At 34.6% G+C, this 12,400-nt stretch overlaps 1 protein-coding gene across 2 annotated transcripts in view; it reads left to right on the top strand.

Annotated features, from left to right (window-relative positions):
- Nucleotides 1-12,400, top strand: part of LOC103568367 (zinc finger protein 608) — a 100,080-nt gene that overhangs the window by 14,791 nt on the left and 72,889 nt on the right. The window lies entirely within an intron of this gene.

Below are 12,400 nucleotides of genomic sequence, written 5' to 3'. Positions count from 1 at the left end.
ATCTCTGTCTCTCCATTCCCATATTACGCCCACACTCTCATCCTCACCCTTACCCTCGTGTATGTATACATTACGCTCGTCGATACAACAACTATATTGCTGAGTTTATCCATCAGACCATCACTACACTCTAAAATAATCCAACTGTGACTCCATCACTCCCCCATGCATTTGTCATTGATCCTCACCGAATTCATCATTGCCAAGCGCCAGGGAGCACTACAACTACAAACTTGCTGTTGCTGTTGATGTTGTAGTTGTAGTTGTAGCTGTGCAAAGTCTAGGATCGAATTGTCGGCCACCCGCTGATGCCTATACCCCGACGGTGTTTCTGGATTCAAACCACCGATTATCCCCAGACATTTCCAATAATGGAAATATATATACACCTCTAACTCTACTCGAATAAAAACACGAAAACCAACTAAACAGCGAGATGAAAAAAAAATTATTCTGTTGTAAAAAAAATGACCACGTTGTTAGCAGTACTAGCCAGTTAATTTTCAGGATTTGTGGGGTGTTATTACAATGATAATAATCATTAATGAGACATAATGTTGGTAATGGTGTTAGTAAAACACAATAATTATTTTCATCTGCTGAAAGTTTAACGGGAGGGAACTTTGACTCGATAACTGCAGAGTGGCGCCACACGGGGGCACCACTAGACCCATAAAATCCTGCACCGAGGGCGGAGCCATGTGGCGGTCGATATGAACCACCCCTGAGTGAAACAAGCTCTGCACCCTCGAGTCACAGTCGTATCGGTGATGCTGGCTCTCTCACCCCTCACTATTCATCTCTTAACCTCTCTGTTGCTGTCGCGGCTCATGTGCCCCTTGCCGCTGATGGACTTGCGCCCCTGCATCTATACCTATATCTATATCTATATATATATATATATATCTATATATACATCTACATCCACGTTACGCCCTTACCTACATACACGTAAAGACTTATACAACCTAATCCGTCATAACCGCGAACACCGTGGGCGTGTACGTTAAAATCGCGAGTTGTCTTACTTCAACTTCTCGTATTCGGTTCCATATCCACGTCTTCTTAAACCTATACCAACCACTACCATCACTGTAACTGTTACCTCTACTACTTAAACTTCTTAAACTTCAGCCACTACTTCAACTTCTTTTCCACTTACACCCGAGAAATCTCAGCACTAATTCCCCTGTTTCGCTTCTTCCTTTTCTTTTATTCGGCCAACCAAGACCTGGAAAATAGTAAACCCGATATTTCCTGTCTCTGACGAGATATAAAATACCTTTTAACTTTTTGAATTCCATAAAAACCCATACCAATATATATACTCATTGATATATTTTTCTCAAGATGTTTATTGTTTGCTGGGTTTATTATTTTTAAACTTTACTTTGCTATCATACACAACAAACCCATAACTCGGTTACGATAACATCTTCTAAATTTATTTAACCGCTGAATAATTTACTGCATATTTACTCGAACTTGCCGCATTTGATTATTTATCGTAACCACTGGGATATTATTATTTTTATATATATTAATACTGTAATTTGCAGAAGACCACTACTGATTATATAATGGCGTAAATGCCACTTTAATTAAATTAATAAACATGATGTAGTTAATATTCAATGTGGGTTATTATATAATGGATGGTTTTTTTTATCATCATTATTAGCTCGTTAATTGCGAATGTCAGTTATGATATTGATCAATAACATGATAATCATTCTATTTTATAATTTGCTCTGACTACACTAATCAACCGACATTAATTTACCTTTTAGAGAGCCAATAATACCCCGTTCCATGTACTATATATATGTACAAATATATATACGGACGAGTGTATAACAAGTCCATGGAATACTATTTTTGTATACTTCTATATTTAAATATGATCACAATTATTGATAAGGGATTATGTATTTTCAGAGGTAACAGAACTTTGAGTGAATTTAGATTTTGATAATATTCGTAATCACTAAGAATTCACTCCCAATCTTATTTCTACAGTGTAGAAAAATCGTAACTCAAACATTAAAAATTTATTACAAGTAAGATAAGAGACCCAGTATTTGATCGGGGAACTACTATCTGGTCATAAAGTTGACCCTAAATTTAAAATATGAATAATTTGACATCCGATTATTCATGTTTTTGTATATCTATATTTACTAAATTTTACTAAATATAGATATATAAATATATGGAGTGATCGGGTAAGTCTTTTACTTTACTATAAAATTTATTGTTTGAAATTTAAAAATTCCCTATTTTGACACCCAGGTCCCGGGTTGAAATTTCAAATACTAATTTTTTCATAAACTTAACATCATTTATTCAAATATAGATTTGGATATTGAATCCAAAGATATAGAAATAAATATAATATCAATTCGTTTTTCAAAAATTAAATTTCTTTTTTTTCGGGCAAGAATTCTTTTATGATGGTCAAGAGTATTTTTAACATATATTTTTGTTGATTTGAGTTTAACATTCAAAGTGTTACTTTCGAACAAAATAATATATTCGTGTTAAAAAATACATCAATTAAAGCTGATCAACCAAGATGTAAACGCTCGTTTTTACACTTCGACGAATTATTTTGTTCTGTGAAGTGACGAAAATATCCATTGTTTTGATTTATATTGAGTTAGCAATTCGGCGTCTTTCGTAAATATACATATAAATTTAAAATGTATTACACTAGGAATATCAGAAACAAAGTTGCTTGAATAACAACGGTTTTGCTTATCCATTTGAATCGTCTGGCATCTTTAACTCCCAGGAGTCACGTTTCAATGTTTCCACACAATGGAAATGGCAACCGACTGCATCGATTCGCAAGTTTCATTCTACTATTTGGTAACTTCTCACGTCTTATGCACTCCTTGTTGTCTTGTTCTTATAACTCAACAAAAATTCATTTTTGAATCTTCAAAACCCGACATATTTTATGCATCTCTTTTCTTATCACCATCTTCTAAATAATTCACATTTTCATCACACGCCCTCTGCTCACTCTGATCTAACTTTTAATCCGCCAATATGCCAAAAAGTTTTTTCATATTTTTTTAGCAATAATATTTATAAAAAACTTTATATAAGATTAAAATGCGCAGAAAATATTAATGGGTAAAATTCATGGTTTTATAATTTTATTTATAAAAGTCAAATTAAATGCCTATTAAAACTTTTATTTTATTTCAAATTTATATATAACGATCATATATAAACTCGATAATAAAATATAGTTCGCTAGTCATGTTATAAGCGCGCTTTGTTTGCAGACATAAAATAAAAAAGTTTATTTATGAGTTTGTTTTTTTTTCTTTTTTTTTTTTTTTTTTTTTTTTTTTTTATTTCATATTTATTTTTATTGTGAATGTGAAATATGTCGATCTAGTTGTATGCATGTGAGTATACATGTGTTGCGTATGTTGATATATATACATATTTTAGATACCTATAGCCTTCATGTATTTGCTTTACTATTGGACTATCGTTTACGTTGGGCTAAAGTACACATTAATCCCGTGGGGGATATAATCTCGCAAACTCTCACGATATAGATAGGCTAATAATATTTCAGGCGATAGAGGATCCCGGTTGAGGAGCAAGCGAGTGAGTTGAGAGGGTGTGTGTTGAATATGTATATGTATATTGTATATATACTCCAATAGAACCAGTGTGTAGGATAGATTCCAAAGACTTTGTATGTGTATCGATATCCTAGTTGATAGGTCGTTGCTACTAAATATATTGTTTATTCCATTATAATGTGTCCCATCTATCCTAAAGTTACATTCGGTTACATGACGACAACTTTATTCATTTATAATGGATTTATAATTAATCAAACGTGGTTGGGTTTAAATATTTAGTAAACAAAAGTTTGAAATGCAGATTGGTCATTTGGGTCAAAAAAGTGACTCGATTTTGGTGTAATTTTGAAAATTGAAACTAAAGTAAATTTAGTAAGACAAGAGTAAGTCAAGTAGTCTCGGATTAGACTCAGTTGACTTGAATTTAAGTCAAATCCAAGTCAAACTTGAGTGTGACTTAGTTGACGTAAATTTTTAAGCTAAAAACGTTATATTAAAGTTAAAAAAAGTAAGTGTAGCCAAAATTAAGTTTACTGAGTCAAATACAAGTCAAAAAAATTTTAGTAGTCAAAATTAAGTCAAAAAAGTCTAAGTCAAGTTTTTTTTTTTTGACCCGGCACATTTGATTTTGACTGTTGTCTTACTTAGTAGCGATTTACGTCAACTAAGTCAAATTGAAGTGACGTTGTCTTGAATTTGACTTAGTTGATTTAAATTTAAATCAAATCCAAGTCAACGAGACTTTAATTATACAGTTGACTTAAATTTTTAATTCAAATAAGTAGAATCCGAGTCAAACGACTTAAATTTGACTCAATCGGCTTAAGTTTTTAAGTTAAAAATTTTCAAGTCACATTGAAGTTAAAAAAAGTAAGTGGTCAAAATCAAGTTATTTTTTTGACCCGGTCAGATTTATATTTTATTTTGAATTCACAACGAAACGGCGGGATTTGAAAATTCATGAAAAAAAAATATTTAGTTATTTAATTACTTATTTTTGATTTTATTGCGCTAGAGCATTCGAATGAATCGATAAAAGAGGAATAAAAAACTTGGTTTGTTATTAAAACACCCATTTGATAAAAGAATTTTCGAGATAATTTTTCAAAGGATATAGAGCAGACGGATTGTATTTGAGGGCGTAGAAAAAAATGACACAATAATTTTATTTGAAACAATTTTATATAAAGTAATACATATCAGATTTATATATATTTATCAGAATAGTATTACCATTTAGAAATATATTTCGTGAAAAATGTCTCTCGGAGCTGGAAATTCAAATAAAACGATAAATATAAAATTCAGAGCACGCTCAAGTCTCAGATCAATCGCTACCAATCTGTTAACTTTTCTTCTTTCGTGGCTCTTAGCTCTCAGTCGTTCATTCCCGTGAGCGAACAAGGATTATACTTCTTTGTCTCTTCATCTTGTTCTCTCGCTCGCTATCTTTATACCCTTTTTTATTTTTATTTTTATTTTTATTTATACATTATTTTTTATTTTTATTTCAAGAAGTTTTTTATCTCTCTCGCCGTTGCACGACTCACTCTACCGTGTATTTCACTCGAAAATTCTCAATACCTGGGTCTCTCTCGCTTTTTCTCGTACCCGCGATCCGAGTGCCAGAGCGATCAGAGGGAGAAAAACCAGGCGAGTCGATGGTTATCCAGCACTCGAGCTCGAGTATCGGTATCTCTCTTTGTCCACCGTTCCTGGATGCTGTTACCTTCCACGAATGGAATGGAAGCTTAAGCCCAAGCCCAAAGCCCCCAGGAGTCTCGAGTGCCTTGTATACAGATACTACGTGGTCGTGTCTCTGAATTTCTTTCTCTTCGCCTCTTATTCGACGTCCATCCAAAATCACTCTAAACCCACGAATACACAAACACTCTTACAATCTTACACTCTTTCATTCCACACTCTTTCTGCGAGTCTTTCCATCTGACTCGAGTCTTATTTCTCAAGATTTAACTGAGAGTTACCTCAATATACTATTTTAACTTTTTAAACTCAAAGCTCTTTAAGCCGTCACATCACTGAATTATTCAGTGGCTTTTGTAAATTAAAATATCCTACTCAATAGACATTTTTTCCTTCAATGCAGTCATCTTCCTGATGACTATTACCGCGTAGTGGATTTTATCAGCCCACTAGAGATAGTTGTCCAAGGAATGTGACCTAATAGACAAGGAATTAAACATCCCGGGGATAAAAGAGTAGGCGAGTAGGAACACAAAAGTTAGTTTTGATGACGAGACTGTTAAAAAGGCAAGGATCTCAAAAGCTATTAATAATACAAGGGACACTGGGGTGGTCGTTGTGGATGAGCGTTTGTCCTCGACACGAGACACTCTACTCCTCTATTCTATACTCTACTGTACTCAGCAAAGCAGTTGATTGTGGGCTCTGCGGGTATGTTTGACGGAGAGAGAAGAACAAAAACACCGGTATCTAACCAGAGAAGAGCAGAGGATACTGATGGTGAAAAGGGGTTCAAGAGAACAGGATGACTGGGTATGGGGTGAGTTCTCCAGGGGATAGGGATAAGCCAGAAACACACAGCCAAGCAGGGGAGATGATATTATTCTTTCCGGTTGGGATTCGTGTGCTACGTGGATAGAATTTGAAACATATACACATATTTGTATATATGTATATATATGTCATACTCTACAGTAGCTCTCAGTGCTCCGATGATGCTTATAAAATCTTGTTCATTGTCCGTAATGTTTAATCACTCAGCCGTTAAATAAATCCCGACTATTGCATGAGGACTCAAAGACACGTTCCAGCGATTTTATACGCAAATACATTTAATTAATCGATTTAAATGTTTTTACGGTCTATCTGTTTACTCGACTATGTTTTTATTTCTTATTGGATATTTATGACACTTGAGTTGGCATTAACATCAAATATTTATCAATTTTTTTGCAAACGTATCTGCTGATGAAACCTCCGGGCATTCAGCTGTGCAACTGATGCGAAAAGTTATTCGTTTGAGATCAGGAGAAGCTTGATGAGAATAAAATAAATAACGAGAATTTTTTGATTAAATGAAAAATAAAAAAAACCACTCGGGAAATTTCATAATATCGATCAGACCAAACGCGCTGGAAAAATATAACACATGAAAAGAGCGCCGCCATTTTGACATGACGTACTCGCTGTTATTAAAAAAATTTAACCGAGAATAATTTCCGAGATTTATATTTTTATCACTAATGGTCCTCGGTTTATCGGACTCTTTTGCTGGCATAAAGTGATAAGTTTGCTCCTGGTGAATGCACCCGAACACGCCTAATTGCCATCGTATATATACAACGGTGTTTGTCGCTCGGAGGTTCTCATCAGAACTCGGGGTGTACGTTGCCTTATTTTTTTTGGTCCCTCTATTTTTATTATTTTGTTTTGCTGTTGAGACAGTCGCTGGCTCTGCAGGACCGAACAGAGGACATAATACAGAGTCCAAGTATAGAGACGCCTTTGTCTATAGAGAACCAGCACAGAGTGGAAGTAAAACCGCAGGAGGGAAAAGGGATACACAAGCTGGTTTCCCCCAAAACGCTCAGAACACACAGAACACAGCTTATTCCCCTTAAACTTTCATTTCCTTCTCTCTTCTTCTCTACTCCTTACCCAAACCTCTGGGTTTTATTTAGCAATATGAGACATACATTGCGTTATATACTTTTTGGCGCGTTGCCTTGATCCTCCCTAACAGTCTTGCTGTGCTGTCCGGAAATTGAAGATGGTATCCCATGGCTTTCCGGCTTGTCACCCACTAATTTTATTTACCTCTTCGTCGCTTTATCCCTTCAGCAATCTAATTACTCTCTCATCACTCGCTCACTCATTTCATCTCATCTCTTCCCATCTCATCTCAAATCAACTCGTATCTCCCCCCATAAATTCCCTAAATATTCTATCTATCTAATATTCACAGTTGACATCACAATTAAGACCCGGTTTAATGGGAAATACTTAAACTTAATATGTCCATTTGTCGCTGACGTAAATTTATGATACGCATCAGAGCCCGAGTCTGTGAATGTTAAAATGTTAGTGCTCGCAATAAAGTCGAAAAGTGCCAGTGTTAAATGTATATATACTCAACGAAATGACTGCGTATACACAATAGCAGAGATGATATTATGCAAGTTACTTGGGCAGAGCGACTGACCAAATACTTGAAGCAAAAGATATCAAATATTGAAGAATAGAAGTTTAAACTTTTTGAAGCGGAATTGTAGAAGATTTGAAGAAATATCTCGTGCCAGATAGCAGCAGTATTAGACTAAGTCTGGGAGTTTATAATGCAGCAAGTGTTGCAACGGAAACTTGCAGTAAAATCTTAGAAATTGCCTCAAAAATGGAACAGCATAAGTTTGATACCCTTCTCAATGTTCGAAAAAGCAGTGAAAAGTATAGAAAAAAAAAAAGATAAAAAAGAGGAGCTCAAGGTTCTTGCGATACTGTAGCGCAAATTTTTGGGATGAAAATTTGGAAAAATGATTGGTCGGTTCTAGTGCAAAGAATCTGCTTCAAGTTTTCTGTACTGAAGATCAGTCGATGTTGTAAACCGTAATGTTGTCGATATTAAATATAATTTTACTCCTGTTGAGAATAACTCGGCACAATATCAACGTTTTTTGTTCATTCTGGTGTCCTCTAGTAGGAGAAACCATAAGAAGTCCTAGGGAAAATTCATTTTTTGAATTTAAACCCGTATGAGGATAAATGGAGATGATATTCCATGAAGAGTAGCCCGTAACTTTGCTCCTGTTGGGAATGACCCATCACAACATTAACGTTTTTTCTTTATTATGATGCCCTCTAGTAGGAAAAGCCATAAAAAGTCCTGGGAATAATTTATTTTTCGAGTTGAGACCCATATTAGGATAAATTCGGATGGGTGGACATGGGTGGAGATGATTTTCCATGAAGAGTAGCCCGTAACTTTTCTCCTGTTGGGAATGACCCATCACAACATTAACGTTTTTTCTTTATTATGATGCCCTCTAGTAGAAGAAACTATCAAAAGTCCTAGGCAAAATTTGTTCTTCGAGTTTAGACCCATATGATGACATTGCTTACCTACTCGTTAGGAAAATCGCCTGTACCTTGACTCCTTTTGGCAATAAATCAATACAAATACGTGACTTAGAAAAATAACATATTCAAAATATTTTATTTAACATTAATTTAATTACCCTAGCGAAAAATGGGGTTGAATAGTTGATTACAATCTCAGTAGGCACTTGAAAAATTTTTAAACTAAAGTATCCTGTAAAAAAAATTTCTCAGACCCTTCTCATTCGCTCAGCTATGTTGTTAATTTTTTTTCAACCTTTTTTACCACATGCAGCTTTTAATCAACGCCTCAATTATATTATTTAAATCAGTACCTCATTGTTTGGTAAGAATAATTTGTTATCATTTGACACAAAGGGTAGGGTATTTTCGATACTGCACCGAGAGTTTGATTGCAAACACAAAAGTCGCGTGTTCACAAAGTAACAGTCGCTACTTGACCACCCACGCACCTCCTTATTGGCTCTGTGCGTGCAAGAGACACGATTTATACCGCGGGTTCTCTAGCAACTCATTAAAAGCCCGAAGCCAAGAGTCCAGATTACAGATTTCAAATGCGATAAATCCCAAATTCGATTTACATCAGTAGTACTGTCTACTATATACGCAAACTTGTTACCAACACGTTGATGTTGATTGATATTTTGTATCCTCAGTACTATTCATTACTTTTTTATTCATTCCCAAATATTTAACAAAAAAATATGAATAAAAATCCGTCATTTGTCTTTTTCTATGTACATGTATGCAGATTGTGTTTATGAGCTAATCCTCACATGCATGAAAAAGATGAATGAAGAGCAAAATATATAAAAGCCCAATTGTGGTGATGCAGAGCTAGAGTTGGTAGGGATAAAACTCAATCGATTCGGTGAATATGGAAATTAAATCGACGTCGAAATAGCCAGTGCTATAACACTAGCTACGGATTTTGCGGAATGGACCAACGATATTTATTTTTGCTGAATTTTTTCATTTTCCATCACTCCCAGTTTAAAATGCGTTTCAGTCACCACGAGAAAAGCATTAACTTGAAATTTTACAATCATCCCCATGTCTCCCCAATACAAGTGTTTGTTCAACGACGTGAGCTGCGACGTCAATGATGACGAGTATTGGCTATAATAGCGACGATGCTCGAGAGGATGATATGTAGTGTTGGTATATCGATCTCCCATCTGCTAGCTAAAATAATAGCTATCTTTAACGCGCCATGTACTCCATCATCCATCTCTCATCTCTTCTTTCTCATCTCTCATCTCTCACTGATCCGAGCAGAAAACAGAGAACGGAGATCTAGAGTTAACTCGTTTTTATAGAGTCCATTCTCTGTATGGGTTTAATTTATTCCTTCTTTCATCTATCCATCCATCCATCTATACATTTATATTTATGTACCTAAGTATATTTATTATTTATTTTGAAATGTTAAAATAACTTTAAATTAGCTGTGATTGAAGAGTCACTTGTGGATACACAAGTACGAGTTAAATTGTTAAGAACACTTGAGATTCCTCGAGTGTCAAGAAATTACTTGAACTGTATCCATTTTTATTTTATGGTTTGGTAAATAAAATATCTCTGTTTTTAATTCACGTCAAATAATTCAAGAACTGGCTGGACAAAGACTCAAAATTATAATTTAACCCAGTAGAGAAAGGCTGCGGGTAAAATGTCTAAAGTTTGTCAATTAAGGACGCGTATAAATAAACGCGGATTTAAATTCGCGGTCCTCGTGATCAAGTATTAATTTAATTTGCAAAGTGTCTTGTAAACTGTTTAAAATAATCGTTGAGAAAAATTCAGGTTCCAAAGTCCGCTTATTTTTGGATTTTGCCCAAGTTGAAATAAAAATAATCTGAGAAGATAATTTGTTGGTAGTAAATAAAAAACAAAAATACCTAATGTTTAAAAAAAATAAAAGAGAGAAAGATTTTAAAAAACAAGTTAAGCTTGAGCACCCAGACTGGTGCGGCAACGAACGGCCCTGAAACCGAGGCTCCTCGAATGCCGACGAACCTCTCCGAGTTAAATGCGACTGGTAACCCATGTGTTGTACCAAGTGCTTTGTGACGCGGGAGGCGCAGTCTTGGTATTTATTTTTTCCACATCCGGATCTCCATCGAGTTACGGAAAATTAACATTTTCCATCGCCAGATTGCTCCATTTAGTTTAAATTTGTCACGGAAAACGGAATTTGGCCGAGGTCTAGTCATTGGGTGGGTCTAAGTAGAGCAACCGGCCTCGAGGTTGTCTTACTCCGATTTCCTTGACTTGGTCAGTCTGCCTTTCAGACTCTGTCTCAGTCGTTTAGCTGAAAGAGTTTATCAACGCGTTGGTAGCATCATCAATTGTCATGTGACATTCATGAACGTACTGCTAGCAAGGGAATAAAAGGACAAAAAGTCGCAGATATGCAGTTGTGTGGCCCTGGCCAACGCTGGATATGGGGGAATAAACTCAGATAAACATAATAATAATAAAAAGAAAGAGGGAGGGAGTGAGTGAGTTAAAAGACACAACTCACTCTACTCCATACTGAGCTGATGTGTATGTTTGTGTGACTTGGTCTCAGCGAGTATCTCCATCGTGTGTGAGGGAGATGATGTGAGAGAAATACCGGTCTCATATATATATACATATATATTATAGATAGGATGGGTGTGTGGGTTGTATTTGTGAATTCAAAATAGAACCGGCTGACAAGGACTGCTTGTCCTCCATTAAATATATATATATATATAAATGTTTAAAAATCTACTTTTTAATCTTTGGTAGATGTCACTACTAATAGCACCTCTCACAAGTCCTCATCATGATGGTAGTTTAAATATATACATATATATATGATAACAAACATCAAATTAATGATTTAAAAGTTAAAAGACAATTAGCAATTTTTAGACTTTTTTTTCACCGAATTATTTACTGAAAAAAAAAAAAAAAAATAAAAAAATGCACATGTAGAAAATTAAAAAAGCTGTAAGTGCAATTTTTTGAAATATTTTTTTTTTTATTATTTATCGTTTATAAACAACTCAAAAACTATGAGACTTTGGCTCACTTCAGAATCGTTTAAATTTTGTTTTTAGAACTTTTTCTTAAACAAATTTTACACAATTTTTTACAATTAACATAAATTCGTAATAGTCACATATATATTTAATATAAGACAAATTTCATGGCACAGAAATTGTAAAGAAACATTTTATACTTATGTCATCACATGCATGTATGAAATATTAATCGGAAAATAAAATTATTTTGAAATGAAAAAATGATAAATCGATTTTGTGATCAATAAATCACGAGTCATGTCGTAAAAATTCTGTTGTATATATGTAGATATTTTTTTTATACTGAGACCTAATTGGTTGGAATAAAAAAATTTTTTGCATAAAAAAGTGAACCGCGAAGTATAAAAAAAAAAAGAAGTCAACTTAGTTGTAATGTAAAAAAAAAAAGATATTTGTTGGGATATGAGTATGAAACGAATGTTTTTCTTGAGCTACCGCGCTTGTGTGCAAACTTCTCTGTGCGCCGGGTGTGACGAATAAGTGTGCGCGAACAGAAAGAGGGAAAGAGAGAGAATTATTAAGAGAGAGATACGAGTGAAGGCAGCGGACGCGTCCGCTGTTTGTGAAAAAAGGGTGTGTGCGTAAATCGAAACCGTGTTAAAAATCAAAATAAAA

Source organism: Microplitis demolitor, chromosome 1, assembly GCF_026212275.2.
Source record: "Microplitis demolitor isolate Queensland-Clemson2020A chromosome 1, iyMicDemo2.1a, whole genome shotgun sequence".
In the NCBI taxonomy this organism is placed as follows: Eukaryota; Metazoa; Arthropoda; class Insecta; order Hymenoptera; family Braconidae; genus Microplitis; species Microplitis demolitor.
Note: the sequence above shows the minus strand (reverse complement) of the source record. Positions and strands in the feature narration are given on the sequence as shown.